General features: G+C 38.9%; 1 long non-coding RNA gene across 1 annotated transcript; it reads left to right on the forward strand.

Moving 5' to 3' along the window:
- Positions 1-1,416: 1,416 nt before the first annotated feature.
- LOC127106796 (uncharacterized) lies at positions 1,417-2,766 on the forward strand. Its single transcript, XR_007795498.1, has 2 exons — positions 1,417-1,992; positions 2,464-2,766. It is a non-coding gene; the product is annotated as an uncharacterized LOC127106796 (long non-coding RNA).
- Positions 2,767-14,905: the final 12,139 nt, after the last annotated feature.

A 14,905-nucleotide genomic window follows, 5' to 3' on the forward strand; every position in this document is an offset into this window, starting at 1 on the left:
AAAGTCTGTAATTGTATAGACAAAATCAAGGTGGCCATAGTCTAAACTCAATGGGGAAAGCGTGCCAAGGTCAATACCTCATAGGCAAGAAACAAGGTATGCCAAAGTCTGAACTGTATAGGCACAATCAAGGGTTGCCAGAGTCTGAACTCCATGGGGTAAAAGGGAATTGCTAAAGTCTGGACTTTATGAGTAAGATGTTAAGGTCTGTACCTCATAGGAAAATAATAAAATATGCCACAGTCTGAACCGTATAGGCAGTGCATGAGGCAATTGACTAAGAAATGGGTGTGTGACCCTAAGGTAATGATCTCAAAAGATGTATGAACATCAAGAAGGAGAATATGATACTGAGTCCAAGAGGAGATTAGTGGTGCTTCATTGTTGAAGGAAGTTTGATGTGCAATGATGTATACTTGAAGAAGACTTATCAATTACTTGATTTGACTTACACTAAAGTCTATGAACAAAGGCGGATACTTTAAATAGCTAAGGCCTACGACCCATATGCAAAGGTATTCTAGACAATGGTATGAGAAACTCCATCTCGTCATTCTTCATTGCATAAGGAACATGGCGTGTAACTCTCATCAAGATTGACAATTGTTGATGCCTTTGTTGTGCTTGAGAAGTAGTCCACTTTGTCAGCTATGCTTGATTGGTATTTACTTTGAAGTCTTGATCTTGCATTTGAAACTTGAGGTCTTGAGCTCCTATGATTCAACATATCCAATACAACTTGAGCATAATGAACTTTCCATATCAAGTGATCAATGATCTTTTGATCACTTGAATAGGTTTGGGGATTACAACACAATACAAAGGATTTGGTTTACCAAAGTGACCTCTGGTCAACACTAATCAGTGGGATTCAGAGAAATTAATTAGCCTATGTACAATCCTAAATGAATTAATCAATTAATTGAATCAGTTGCTCCTAAGCAAACCCTAAGTTAGGGGATCATGGAAAATCAAGAGTCTCTTAAACCTAGGGGTAAAATAGTCATTGCACAAGAATGGATTAAATGGACTAAAAACAAGATTACTTAGAACTAATTAAAATCCACTAATCAATTAAAAATACAACATTGATACATGATGAAAAATGGAATTAGGTTATTAATAAAAAAAACTAAAATTTCTAAGGTTTTAATTGACTAATTAGCAATTATATCTACTAATCATGATTAATTAATTAAATAAAAAATTAACTAATGAAAACGATTAACCTAAATTAATGATCATTCTATTAGCATTATTGATTACATTAAGCAGGATTTAATTAGGCTTTATTAAAAGGGATTAATTAACTAAAAATAACTAATTAATTAAGAGGAAGAAGAGAACAAAAAATTATGGCCCAAGAAGTGGGGTTCATGCCAACCAAAACGCGCTTGGGACCGGGGATCAAGGCCTAGCGCTGAATTGGGCTCAGGAGGGGGTACAACGGATTGAGAAGTATTGCTCAGGTCATATCCGTTTGGGCCTGAGGCCCAACCACTCATATAAGGCTCAGGAAGGCTCACAAGTTAAATCAACTGAAACAAATAAGGGGATAGAAACACTCATGAAAACACATTCATCGCTGAAATAACTTCTACGAACAAAACCAGGTCGCATTCTTCAATCGACTCGAATCGCGTCTTAACATCAACACCACTGTGATTTTGGGATCAACAACATGGAGGCGCGTCTTCGCATCGTTGAAATCGGCGCTTTCTTGCTCTCATCTCGAATATCAAGAGGAATTCAAATCCAAAATCAAATCTTAATCACCATCACCAAAGTTCTGCTCAATCTGGATTCATCTTTATCTTCACCAAATCAGAATCGTGGAATCCATACCGAAGGCGAATCATACCCGTGCGCGACATTGAACGACATCATGAAGTTCAATGTGATAAGATAAGAAAGGGCAGAAGACCTACCCAATCACTCTGATGCAGTTTCTCCGGCGAAGATGATGGATTGGAGAAGACGAGCTTGAATCAGGTAATACACTATTCTTCTCTTCACTGTGCTTCTTATATTTCTTCGTGTTTACGAGATTGATGCCTCTGTTTGCTTGATACGCATTGCTGATTTCTTGATGAATGTGTTGATATTGCCAATTGAAAATTGTGTGATGCTTCATTGTTTGATTGAAAATGAATGAGGAAATTTTGATTTGCTTCTCAACTTATGATTTCTTTTCCTCTCACCCTTTGTGCTTGAAGCATTGGATTTATATAGGGCCTGAATCTGTTAGAAATTCAACCCAAATTATAGTGAAATGCAACTGTAATTCATTATTGGTTTGAAATTAGAAATTTGGTTAGAAATTCAAATTAGAATTTGAGTGAAATGTGAATGAAATTCACTTCCTACACCCTGTTATGTTAGTGATTCCCCACATTCAGTTTGGTTTTTACTTCCATTTTGTATGTGTATTGCTAATTAGAATGGAATTTCTGTTAATCGCAGATTTGAAAGTCAGATTGCTTGTGGAATGTCAATTGGGCTTAAGGATGACGTGCTAGTGCAAGTATGTAAGGTTAATTTGGTCAGATCTCATTAGTTTCTTAACAGACTTTGGAAAGTGTATCGATAAATGTCAGAGATTACAAGTAAGGGGTTGGATACACAAAGGGAAGGGATTAGCACCCAAAGTGTCCTAGATACTCCTAGGGATCCCTTTTTGTGTGCAACTGTTTTAGTTAAAAAATATGTTTGTTAAAAAATAGAATAAGGGGATGGGAAAAGAATGCATTATTTATATTTTATGTTTGTCGAAGGTCTTATGTCTACGTACCAACATAAAAATGAGGGATCAAAACCTCATAGTTCTTGTTAAAAATTTCAAAGATGGGTGAATTTATTTTAACAAAAGCTTAAAGATCTTTTGTTATCAATGGGAGAATACTCAACCAAACATCTTTCGATAATGAGGGCCTTACAACATTTAAGAGGGAGGGCTCCAACTTGGATTCAATCAACAAGTATGCCATTAACCCATAATAAATGGAAAGACTTACGATCAATATATCATGGAATGGGAGAATTATATCTCAACCAAAGATAACTCAAATCTAAATGCTTTCTTTTGAAGTTTAAAAGAAAAAAAAGGTCCAAAATGACCAAAAAGATTAGATGAGGTTGTTAGTTCTTTTTGTCTTTTTGAAAATAAAGTCAATATGATTAAGTTCATTTACAAGTTTGGTTAAGAAAATATTTTGAAAATTGAAATTAAAGAAGGAGGATGACACGAAGGGACTATCATAGACAAGATTTAAGAGTTTAGAGTTGAAAATATCTAACCAATGTGAAGCATCCACAAGACAAAAGTGTTAGATAGAAACTGATTTCCTTTGGATTGGTCAAGCAAGCAACAATCATAATCATCCAAGCAATTAATAAGAAGACCAATGGTATCAAATAAAGATAACCAAACATCCAAGCAACCACTCCAAAGCAAGCAGTCTTCAATGTCCTTCAAGTGTAAGAGAAAGCATTAAATAATTAAAATAATAACTTAAGCACAAAGACAAAGTGTAACAGATAAAACCAAAGGAGCTTCTCAAGGTTGTATCAGATGAATGGCATTGGCCAAGGTGTGTAATTTGTCCCTGTAATAACTCTGAGTCACTATTGCATCAACAAATATCAACTAATTACTATCAATTCTCAAGGGTATTTTCTCCCGAGGTCTTGGTGAGAAAACCTTTAATCGTTCAACCCTAACCTTTATGTCCATAGATAATTACCGGTGAAATTAAGCCTTAATATATCGAGAATAAGTTGGTTCATATAGGGTATCCCTAGTCTTAGTTGATATCTACTGTAGAATAATCTTATGAAAGCGTTATCAATGGCGATTCTGCCTAATCGGTAATCATACATCAATCTCAATTATTCCGAAAGAGAAGCATTAAACACATCAAAAGATTACGGTAATTCTGAAAAACAATATTGTCATTGCAAATGCAAACTCAAAGTCATTACGGATATAAATTAGGGTCACACCCCTAACCTTTGGGGGTTTAGCTACTCATATTGTTCAAAATAAATTCAAGATAAAAATTAGATATTACAAGTGATTGGATAACTTGGATCTTCAATTGCGTCCGCGCATGAAAATCTCTCGCTCTCCGAATTACTTGATCTCTCCAATTATTGATCATCTCAATTCTTCTTGTTGTCTCCAATCCCAAAAAGTCCCCCAATTCCTCGTAAAAACTCTCCTAAATAGTGAAAATTCATTAGCATTGGTTGGAAATCCCCATAATACCCTTTCATCTCAATACTTGAGAAAAAAACACAAGAGCAAAAAGAATCAACGCCTGAGCCAACACGGCCCGTGTCAGCTGACATGGGTGGCCGTGTTGCCCCACTGGTTTTTCCAATTCTTTTCTTTCAAGTTCAGGCAAGCTGACACGGCCCGTGTCAAGTGACAAGGACGCCTGTGTTGCACCCCTGATCTTCCATTATCTTGTAGCTTATAAGGTCATCATCTTGCCACGACCCGTGTCAGGTGGCACGTAGGCATGTCAACGGGGCGGGTCGGGGACGGTTTTTACCTCCCCCAAACCCAAACCCGAATCCTCAAACAATCATCGTTCTCCGCCCCAAACCCAAACGGGGATGGAGAATCAAAACCCAAACCCGTCCCAAACGGGTTCGGGTATCCCCGTCCCGCCACCATTCATTTAGTAAAATTAATTTTTTAATAGAAATATTTATTTTTTCCAAAATAAAATTACATTACAAATAATGAAATAAGATAATCTAAAAAAAATTCATTCATACATTTAAAATATTTTAAATAATATATTCAAATTAAAATATCAAAATATTGACCACATATTTAATATTCTAAGTTATCAAAAATAAATAATAATGTACATAATGAAATAAACGGGACGGGTTCGGGGTGGGTACTAGTGTCCCCATTACCCGACTCATCCCCATATTTTATTATCGGGGAAAATCCATACCCGAACCCAGACTCAGCCAAAGCGGGTTTTCTCGTCAACTTCGGGGTGGGTTCGGATGGATACCCATGGGTATGGGTTATGTTGCCATGCCTAGTGGCACGGATGGTCGTGGCACGGATGGCAGTGGCACGGGCGGTCGTGGCAGGCCTTCTATAGCTTGGCAATTTCCTTCCCGAAACACCAAATTTCTCTACTTTCTCGCACTGAGTCTTTTAGGTCTTCTACTTGGACCTGAAGAAAATCAAAAATAGACAACCAAAGCATAAAATGTAGAAAACTCAAATTAAAACTCAAAATGATAAAACGAGCAAATAACTTACGGAAACTAAAACTGACTTAAATGGTAGCATAATACGAATAAAGTATTACATAGTACCTGGATTTTTGTCGAATAAGCAATGAAAATATAGTACAAATGGTGACCGATCACAACCTCAAACTTAGCTCATTACTTATCCTCAAGTAATATTCTGAACGACAGAACGCGTCACCACCAAAATACATGAAATTTTCTTACCACAATACTGATGAGATCTTTCTCCACTAGCCCTCACTCTTTCTTTCATAGTCCCTGCTTTCCACAATTGATTTTCCTCTTCACTTCCATATAGACTTACTGCTTCACCTGTTAGCTTATTTCACACTCTCGCCAATTCTCTCTTGGTTAAAGTGTTTACACTCAAATTTCAGAATACGCAATATCGACTCATAAATTTGAATAGCTTCTCCTTTCATATCACCTACACACAACACACACTTTTTGAGGTCTTTTTGGGTTGTAACGGGGCTTGGGTTACGGTGGGGTAAACACAAAAAAGGAAAAGGAAATGGTTTTGGGCTCAGAGTAGTGTTGTCATTCCTTACACTGTGTTAAATTGCAATATTCATAAAATGGGAATTTCAGACACCTTTTTCAGCTCGACAACTTAGTTTATACTCAAGTATTGCCTTTGATGGTATATCTTCGGGAAGAAAAAAAATTCTCTAAGTCTCGTCTTTTAGGTGAGTACATTATTTTTCCTTCCTTCTTTTTTTTCTTTTTCATGCTGCTTTTTCTCTTCTTTTTTTATTGCACTTACCTAATTGATCTTAGGTGTCCAAACCCCAAATTTAGAACTTACCACAGATTCCAGACCAACAACATATATATCGAGCAGGGTAGGGAAATGCTTAGGCCACGGGTTCACACAGATGTGGTGATACAACAAACAAAAGGATATAGGCTCAAATGGGGTTAACAAGGGATAATATTAATAGGGATGGTTAGAAAGGCTCGGGGCTTATAACACAAACAAAGTGTCTCAGTGTGTGTATACATGTTGTGATATTCCAAGAGAACTTTAAGCAAACTCAGAGTGATAAAGACATACATGAACTCTCGCTCATGATAGAAAATATGTTTGGCCTTTATGCTCTCACCATGTTGGGTAAAGCTTGACAGAATCCAAAGTACCTCTAGTATGGTGCAACTTATTACTCAGCTCGGGATGTGTTGGTGTAGGGTGTTAGAGTATCGGTGTTTGTTATCGTCTCCACAGGGATTGTGTGATATCGCCGCCGTTCGACAGTTGTTTAGTTCTTAACTTAAAGTAACAATGGGTTTTAGTTTTCGGTTACGGTAGCTTGCATAAAAGTGTAAGAAATTGTGGTAAAAGTTTTGGTTTTTCTATTTGAGAAAGATTGTCAAAGTTAGGGTTCGACGATCACTTTGCATGCATATGTTTGATCAACAAAACTCATAAACTCCTTTAGATGATAAACACATTCATAAAGTCCTCCCAATGTGTTTATCTCTAACACACATTGTGGGTTTTCCCATTTTGATCCATTGTTGATCTCTCACACAATCTATCAAAATGACAACTTTTAGGTTTAACTTTTTTAGTGAACAAACTCATTCATTACTATCTCTAGCTAACAAACAAGAATGGATGAAAACCTAGGTCAAGAGTTGGAAAACATCTCTCGATCATAAACCAACACAAAGAGTTATCAATAAAACAAGGTTTTCACCATACATTCATCATTAAAGAGTTTACAAATGAAGATCATCTCATATACATACAAAGCTTATGATCATCTACATCTAACCTTGACAAAATGAAGGACTTAGCTACTCATTTTCATGGTAGCTTGGTCAACAAGTTTCGGTCGAAGGTTGATCAACATCCGAGTCGAAGAATCAAGATTGGATGGGAATCCACCTTCTTTTTGTGAAATATTGTTAAGAGATGAAGAGAAAATGAGAAAATGGGTTTCTAGGTTACAAAGTATGATCCCAAGAAAAAATGCTGAAAAATATCTAAGTTCCAAAAAGTATATCTTTCCAAAAAGTAGCCCCTGCTACTTATAGTACTGGTTCCTGAGCTGTCATGCTCGCTAGGCGAGCAGAATGGTTCGCCTAGCGAGCCCCAAAATAAGCCACCAGAGGCACCTGCGCCCAAAAGAGTCATCCCAGAAAAATGCATATGTTCGCTAGGCGAGTAACTGCTAGCTATGGTTTTGTCCAAGTCTGGGAGTGTTCGCTGGAATCTCGCTGAGTGCTCGCCTAACGAGCACTTCGCTACCTCACTCGCCTAGCGAGCTTGCTGATGTTTGCATTTTTTCTTGGTTCCCTTGCCATCTTTCTTGTGCCTTTGTTTTCTACTCTTTCATGCCTAATTTCTGCACAATAACACACAAATTAAAGGTACCAAGATCATTTCACATAGTATTGCAAATCAACAAAAGCAAGGGCGGTTTCGAACACTTTCTCGACAAAAAGGAGTGAAAGATGCCCACATTTGATAGCTCAAATAAGCACTTTTGGGCATCTAACAACTCTCCCCAACTAGATTCTTGCTTGCCCTCAAGCAAAGTATGCCTCTTTGAAGGATAAGAGGATTTGCTTAAAGAAAAAGGTTTCTCCGAAATCGGATAAAATGGCTCAAACACAAGAGAATCAACCAGACATAAGTTCCCAATGGTTAGAATAACATAATACACAGGAACTAAAGCTTTATAGCAATGCAAAACTTGTAACAATCCACAACAATGTTTTCCTGAATGAATCACCCTATCTCTCCTCTTCGAATAAGGATTGAAGAAATTACGCGTTTGCAACTGTCATACCCCAAAATTTGCCCATTAATATTTCAAGACATTTTGCAAGGCATTCCGACTCATATATAACACTGATCTTGAAGAAACAAAGGCCCAGCTCACGGATGGCCCAATCCAGAAAATGGCCCAAACTGGCCTGTTCGCTACGCGCTCGCCTAGCGAAGCTGACAGACAACAAAAATTTCGGGCTTCATTCTGAGCCCATTAGGTCACCATTATCACTATAAATACCAGCACTTCAGTAATAAAAAAAAAAAAAAAAAAAAAAAAGAAATTTTTTTTAATTAATTAATTAATTAATTAATTAATTAAATAATTAAAATAAATAAATAAAATATAACAAATTATTTTGGACTTGGGTCTCCCTCATTCCAAGCCCATTACCCACGAAATCAGTCTATAAATACTGAAGTTTCAGTAGAGGAAAGGACACTTGGAGTTACACTGGGAGATTCACTGAAAAAAAAAGAGGAGGAGAACAGAGAAGAACGAATAGAAGTTTTGGCATAGGAACCCTGCCTACCCGGAGAATTCAGAGTAAAGAAACCCTGAAGGCAGCCCATCTGCACCGAAGCCATCGCCGTCCAATTCCCGCTGCCTAACTTATTCCGATACTACAAGTGGTCAATCCCTTCAACCTTGAATTGGCAAACAGGTTTGCGTATCTCTATTGTTTATACTTTCAATTGGCCATATCTACATATATAATGCATCATGATTAAATGTTGATATATAATTTGCTTTCGTATGGGAATTTAAATATGCCTGAATACCCTGAATGTTTGATCATGTTATTCCTGTGATAAAATGCCATAAAATTCAAAGTTCCTAACGTGGGGCTGTTTTCAAATTCAAAATCCGTGGCCGCTCGCTAGCACCTCGCTAGGCGAGCCTGGGGCGAGTATTCGCCTGGCCTTCGCTAGGCGAGGCAGAGGCGAACGAGACAGTAGCTGACTTTTCTATTTTTTTTTTTTTTTATCATAGCCATGCATTATTCATCCTATCCTATTTATTGTTGTGATATTTCTCCGGTGTAATCTTCGATTGCACCCTGATTTGGTGTTCTGACATGTTTCTTTTTTTTTGAGTTTCGTAAAGGTTCACATATCCCAGGAAAAGGTTATTGGCTAGGTATTCCACTTTATTTGTGGGATACCCTTGTGGAGTTTCACCCTAAATTAATTTTTAATGTATTAATTTCTAATGTATTAATTTCTAATGTATTAATTTTTTTAATATATTATTTTTAATAATTTTAATGTGGAGTTTCATCCTAATTATATAATTAATTGTAAAACTTTGCCTTTGAATAAGTGATCTTGGACCTCTCTTTGTTGCCTTACGATTACGATATTACGGTCATGTCCCGCGAACGTGGGGATACCCTTAGCAAAGACCCTTCGGTTAAATCATCATAAAATAAATTATAGTCCCTCGGATGTTGCCTTCGAATATACAACTTTGTCCCTCGATGACCCTCCGATGTTGCCTACGGTTAAAAGATGATAGTCCCTTCGAATGCTAAGATATCCTCGTAACTGTTGCCTTCAATGACCTATCGATGACCCTACGATGACCCTTAAACATCCAAAGGATAAAACTACTTATTTCTCAATAATAAGGACAGTTTTACCCTCATAAGGATAGGAAATGCTCATAAAGACCTTGGGTCGGTATAACTCTTAATTGTTGGCTCACAATCTAAAAACAATTTTCACACCTCACACCTTTCAAAATATCTTTAGAAAATCACCACTTGGTATATATTCATACTAGAATCATTACCGAGTTATATTTTTCTAAACAATTTCCAAAACTAAACGAGATAACTACTTTGTATATATTCATACAAGAATCATTACAAAGTTAAATTCTCTTTTCAAAACAATTTTTCCAAACAATTCACAAACACTTTTTTTTCAGACAAAAAAATAATATAAGTGATCGAGCAATTAAGAGCCCATGGATAACCATGGATACAAAGGGTGCTAACACCTTCCCTTTGTATAATGTACCTCCCGAACCCAAAATCTAAATTAAGGTCTTTCCTGTTCTTTTCCACCTTTCCTTATTGGATAAAAGAAAAGTCGGTGGCGACTCTTGCTAACCGCGACATTGCGATTAAAACCACAAAAAAGTCCAGTTCACCGTATGACAGAACTGGCGACTCTGCTGGGGAGCCTAAATATTTAAAAAGAGAGGTTACCTTAAAAACAAGATCACTTATTCAATTTGTCTGATTTATTTTTAAGGGATTGCTTGGGTATGTTATGCTTGAGTGAAAGATCCTACACCCGGATCTAGTGTACCTTAGGTAAGTAGCAAGAGATCATCGCGACTGTCCGGCGTATACTGGAATGGTCAAAATGATGGCTACGGTTAATGTGGCACTTTGGATGTCCTGATGTTCCTCATGTTAGTTGAGGAAATATTTGGCATTCGCGTGGTGTCATAAAAGCATTAACCAGACCTTTAGAACCCTAATTGACTCATCCTGGCCATTAGAAAGTAGTGAGATAACTGGCTTCGGTTCCGACTGGAGTTGGTTGAGACTCGATACTACACTCTTTGAGATTGGACTTTAGGGAAGCTTCGGTCAACCACTTGGTGTTGCACTGAAGTGGACTTAAGGAAAGGTCAATGATTTGAGATCCTTCTAGAACCCGGTTACTATTCTAAGACAGGTTGAACCAACCAAACTTCAGTGGGGAGGGTATTTACCTATGGAACTCACGCAAGCCTTAAAACCTAGGAATGATTGTTGTGTGACTTGCTTGTGCTTGTTATTTATCTAACAACATAACATCATAACATCATAACATCATGGCATTGTACTAACCATTTCAAGGATTTAGGGATTTAACTCTGCTAAAAAAAACCAAAACAAAAGCAAAAAACAAAGAGAAAAGAAAAAAAAGCTCTTTTTGTTAGTTTATGCAAAGTTAAATCCCGAAAGTCCTTGAAAACATTTCATACATTGCATTGCATCGCATAACAGGTATTCTAAAGGATCAGTGTTCTCACGATTTTCCTATCAAACAGATTCCAGCAGATTCAAACAGATTGAACAATGGCTCTCGAACAAACTGTCAAAGATCTCCAGGCCCAGAATGCTCAATTCCAGGAAATGATGCTGAGCTTATCTAAGGGGCAGGAAGAACTGAAAGCTCTTTTGATGGAGAAGAAGAAGGACCAGAAACCTGTGGGTTACATCAACCCGGGGAGAAGGCTTAAGGGACAGGTTACAGGAGTCAAGATTAGAATTCCGAAGGATTCAGAAGAAGAGACCGAGAATGATTCGGAAGATGAGAATCCTAATCTCGTCAATTCTGAGGACGACGATGAAGATTATGAACATGAACAGTACTCTCCGAAGGATGATAAGTACAAGTTGCTGGAAGAACGTATGCTAGCTATGGAGGGGCAGAAAGTGCCCGGTCTGGATTTCGAAAACTTGGGTCTGGTCTCTGATGTGGTCATTCCCCGCAAATTCAAGGTTCCCATTTTCACTAAGTATGATGGTGCCTCTTGTCCTCAGATGCATCTAAGGGCTTATGTGAGAAAGATTCAGCCGCACACTACTGATAAGAAACTGTGGATCCATTTCTTCCAAGAGAGTCTGTCTGGCACACAGTTAGAGTGGTATTATCAGCTTGAGAGCTCTAACATCCGCACATGGACTGATTTAGCAACAGCTTTCTACAAGCACTACCAGTATAATTCTGAGTTAGCGCCTACTCGGCTACAGCTACAAAATATGACTATGGGCTCTAAAGAAAGTTTCAAAGAATATGCTCAAAAGTGGAGAGATTTGGCTGGCAGAGTCAAACCCCCTATGACTGATCGAGAGTTAGTGGACATGTTCATGGGTACACTGACTGGCCCATTCTACAGCCATCTACTGGGAAGTTCCTCGTCAGGTTTCACTGAACTTATCTTGACAGGTGAACGGGTTGAAAGCGGCATTCGAAGTGGAAAGATACAGGCAGCTACTTCTGCAAGCACCAAAAAGTCCTATCAGGGAAAGAATGAATCAAATGCTGTGTACAGTGAGAGGAAGCATAACAAGAAGAATCGTGACCATACTGTTGGGGCAGTTACAATTGCCGCACCGCCATCTCAGAACTTCCAACACAGACAAGACAGGTCGAGAAGACAGTTTACCAAGATCAATATGACTTTAACCCAAGCACTGCAGAGTATGTTAAAGGCCAATTTGATTACCCTCAGAGGCCCTCCTGCAAATCCCAACACTACTTCTCCTCGTTATAATCCCAACGCCAGGTGTGCCTATCACTCCGATAGCCCCGGGCATGATACGAATGATTGCTGGTTGTTGAAGAACAAGATTCAGGATATGATCGACGCTGGAGAAATTGAATTTGATCCTCCGGCGACCCCCAATGTCATCACAGCACCTATGCCTAATCATGACCAGAATGTTAATGTTGTGGACGACAATTCTCACGTTACTGACGTTGCTGATTTAGCATCTCCTCTCCTGATCGTTAAGAAGAATTTATTGCAAGCTGGTTTATTTCCAGGTTGTGCTGAAGATTGCGATCTCTGTGTACTCCGACCCAATGATTGTTTGAAGTTGAAGAACGGCATTCAACGGCTGATGGATGATCGTACAATTCTATTTGAAAGGGTTCCTAAGGTGGACAACTCTATTGAAGAGGTATCTGTGATTGCTAGGTCCAAAGCTCCAGTGAAGATTACCGCTACTAGAGTGCCTGTGAAGATTACCGCTGAGCCCAAAGTGGCTCCCCTGATTATTACCGCACCTGGCCCCGTGCCATATTCCTCCAGCAAAGCTATTCCGTGGAACTATGGAGGCGACGTTTACATCCATGGCATAAAGCAAGTTGGTAGTTCTGCTAATCCTAATGATATTGTGGGGACTAGTAAAGTTACTCGAAGTGGAAGGATCTACTCCCCAGAAATCTCACCTCCCGCTCCCGAAATTCGAGGAAAAAGACCAGTCAATCCTCCTCAGTCAGAGACATCGGTCGAAGTTACTTCTGAAGATGTTGCCAAACAGGAAATGGAAGAGATGCTGAAAATCATCCGTAAGAGCGATTTTGATGTAGTGGAACAATTGGGGCATACTCCGTCTAAAATCTCAATGTTGTCCTTGTTATTATCCTCTGAATCCCATGCCAATGCATTGATGAAATTCTTGAAGACCGCTCATGTGCCTCAAGAAACATCCGTCGATCAATTCGAACATTATGTTGCTAATTTGACTGTTGACAATGGCCTAGGCTTTTCCGATGCTGACCTGACGCCAGCAGGAAAGAATCACAATAAAGCTCTGCATATCTCCATCGAGTGTGAGGGGATCACCCTGGCTCACGTGTTGATCGACAACGGCTCTTCCTTGAATGTGCTCCCGAAAGCTGTACTCGATAAATTTGACTACAAAGGCATTGAACTGAAACCTAGTGATGTTGTGGTGCGTGCTTACGATGGTGCGAAGAGTGTTGTCTATGGTGAAGTGGTTCTCCCTATCAAGATAGGACCTCAAGTCTTCAACACTACCTTTCACGTGATGGACATTCGTCCCGCCTACTCCTGCTTGTTGGGGCGCCCTTGGATCCATGGGGCAGGTGCGGTAGCTTCGTCGCTTCATCAAAAGCTGAAGTATCCAATAGCAGGCATGGTTGTCACTGTATGTGGAGAAGAAGAGTATATTGTCAGTAGTGTGCAAGCCTTCAAATACGTCGAGATGGATGGTGAATTCTTTGAGACTCCTTCTCAGTCATTTGAAGTGGTTCCTCCACCCAGTCCTGTCCTTAAGCCAACTCCCCTTGTGCCCAAGGTTGTTCGTGCTCCCCCTGTCATGATCTCTCTGAAAGATGCTCAAGCCGCGATTGAAAATGGTGATCGTGCTGGTTGGGGTCAACTGATCAATGTACCGTACAAGTCTGATAAAGCTGGCCTGGGGTTTAACTCTGGAAAGATAGTCAAAAATCAGATTAATGCTATGGAAGATGCTGATAGTGATTGCGACTTGGATAGCTGGATTTTCCCAACAATTGGTGACGGACTCAACAATTGGAAGACTGAAGACATTATCCCGATTTCCTTTAGTCAGGAGTAATTGTTATTGTTTATTCTAGAATTGCAAATTTTAATTTTCTTTTACAATCAAACTTCTTAAAGCATTGTGTCTATGCCCGAGGCACAATGGCTAATTTGTTAGGGGTTTTGTCATTTTCATAAGCATATTTATATTCAATAAATCAATGGACGTTTTGCATTCAAATATTGCGCTCTTTGTCTTTCCTATTATCTTTCAAACAAGCTATGTTTTCTTACACACACGCACGTAACGAATTGCAGATCCCTATCCACTCTGGATCCTGTTGATAATAGTTCTACTACTGTTCATTATGACTTTGAAAATCCGATCTACCGAGCCGAAGATGGAAGTGAGGAAGATTGTGAAGTACCTGAAGAACTTGCCAGACTGTTACTACAAGAAGAAAGGACTATACAGCCGCATGAGGAGTCAGTTGAGACTGTAAATCTGGGTACCGAGGTGGACAAGAGAGAAGTCAAAATAGGAGCAGGCTTGGAAAGCAGTATCAAGGAAAGATTGATTCAGATGCTACATGACTATGTGGAGATTTTTGCTTGGTCTTACGAAGACATGCCAGGGCTGGATACCGATATAGTAGTGCATCGTTTGCCGACGAAGGAAGATTGTCGTCCTGTTAAGCAAAAGGTTCGTCGCATGCGTCCTGAAATGTCCGAGAAAATCAAGGCCGAAGTCATGAAACAATTCGATGCTGGTTTTCTGGCGGTTACTTCTTATCCTCAAT

The sequence above is a fragment of the Lathyrus oleraceus genome, chromosome 7, assembly GCF_024323335.1.
Source record: "Lathyrus oleraceus cultivar Zhongwan6 chromosome 7, CAAS_Psat_ZW6_1.0, whole genome shotgun sequence".
Lineage (NCBI taxonomy): Eukaryota > Viridiplantae > Streptophyta > Magnoliopsida > Fabales > Fabaceae > Lathyrus > Lathyrus oleraceus.